This window comes from Chiloscyllium plagiosum, unplaced genomic scaffold (assembly GCF_004010195.1).
Source record: "Chiloscyllium plagiosum isolate BGI_BamShark_2017 unplaced genomic scaffold, ASM401019v2 scaf_59671, whole genome shotgun sequence".
NCBI lineage: Eukaryota > Metazoa > Chordata > Chondrichthyes > Orectolobiformes > Hemiscylliidae > Chiloscyllium > Chiloscyllium plagiosum.
This window is the reverse complement of record NW_025200470.1, coordinates 1-1,957: the sequence shown is the minus strand read 5'-3', so window position 1 is coordinate 1,957 and position 1,957 is coordinate 1.

Sequence of the window (1,957 nt, the reverse complement as noted above, 5' to 3'; positions counted from 1 at the left end):
TTAATGTATGTTATTTGTTAACTCCCTTGTAGCAGTTTCTCATTGGCCCTTTCGTTTCTTGGTCCAGAAAGAGTTAATGCTGACTCGTGAAGTTATCAAAGTTCTGGAGTTTACAGGACCACATCACATTCCTCTGTCTCCCCCAGGAAAAACGATTGCTCCCGAGATACTCGCAGTTCCTGACATTCCTTGGTATCCCCAAATACAATCCATATGTCAGGAAATCACTAGTGCTGCCCTGACACTAGGCAGCCACTGTTGGAACAGAAGGATTATGGGGAGAAAATACAGTAATCCAAAGTGCAAAGAGACTTGGGAGTTCAAATCCAGGATTTTCTCAAAGTAAACTTGCAGGTTGAGTCAGTAGTTAGGAAAGCAAATGCAATGATGGCATTTATTTTGACAGGACTTGAATACAAAAGCAGGGATGTACTTCTGAGACTCTATAAGGCTCTGATCAGGCCACATTTGCAGCACAGAGCGGTTTTGGGCCTCCTATTAGTAAGGATGTGTTGGCCCAGGAGAGTGTTCAGAGGAGGTTCACAAGAATGGTCCCAGGAATGAAAATTTTAACATATGAGGGACTTTTGAGGACTCTGGGATTATATGGAGTTTAGAAGGATGAGGGGGGTTGCAATTGAAACCTACAGGATACTGAATGGCCTGGAGAGAGTGGATGTTGGGAAGATGTTTCCATTGTTAGGACAAACTAGGACCTGAGGGTACAGCCTTAGAGGAAAAGGAAGACCCTTTAGTTGGGAGATAAGGAGAAACTTCTTCAGCCAGAGAGTGGTGTATTTATGGAATTCACTGCCACAGAAGGCTGTGGAGGCCAGGTCATTGAGCATATTTAAGATGGAGACAGAAATGTTTTTGAGTATTAAAGGGGATCAAGGGTTCTGGGACGAATGGGCTTGAGAAAGTTAACAGCCTCGATTGAATGGTGGAGTGGACTCAATGGGGTGAATGGCCTCATTTCAGTTCCTATGGTCTTATGATATGCTGATGTGAGAGGTGATGAGTGGGCAAAGAGATGAAGAGGGGAGTAGAATTAGGGGGAAGCTGGATACAGACACAAGGAAGAAAGAAATGCAAGAACTGTACAATAAATAATAGAACTCTTAGGAGCACTGGCATGCAGAGGAATCTGGGCATATAGATCCCTGAAAGTGGAAACAGAGATGGGCATGATGGTCAAGAAGGCATACAGCACGCTTGCCTTCCCTGAGTGTAAGAGTTGGCAAGTTATGTTACAGCTATCTATTTCAACCACATTCGGAATATTGTATGCAGTACTGATCACCATGCTATCAGGAGGACGTGGATGCTCTGGGAGAGTGTGCTTTTGTCAAGGGCTAATGTTGCGTAATAGGAGTAGGTGAATAAGTCTGTGTCGGTTACTCTTCAGAGGGTCAGTGTGCACATGTTGCGCCGAATGGTCTTTTCCACACTAGGGATTCTATGTTACTCAGAGGTTTTTTTTTAATTCCCCAGGGTGAAAAGGTCAACTACAAAAGGGCACAGGTTCAAGGCAAGAAGAGGGCAGTCTACAGGAGAAGTGGAGGGGAAGGTTTTTCACACAGAGGGGTGATGGGTGGTGGAAGCAAGCACCTTAGCAATGTTTAAGGTGTATCTTGATAGACACATGAACGCGAGATGAACAGAAGGATAGAAACCGCACATAGGCAATAAATAGCAGGTCCAAGTGAGGATTAAGAATTGGCACAGGCTTGACAGGGGTGCCTAAACCAAATAAGAAGGGCTTGTGACTGTGCTGTATTGTACTGATACAGGTTTTCCCCACTATCTGAAAGTGGAGCGTTCATATGAAACCTTTCATAAGGCAAAATAGCGTAAAATGAAGAAGCAATGAACATTAATTCATTTATATTGTATATACTCAAATAATAGTTAAAGTTTTGATTACTTTTCAAGGTTAAATTTAGGGGGTCAACTG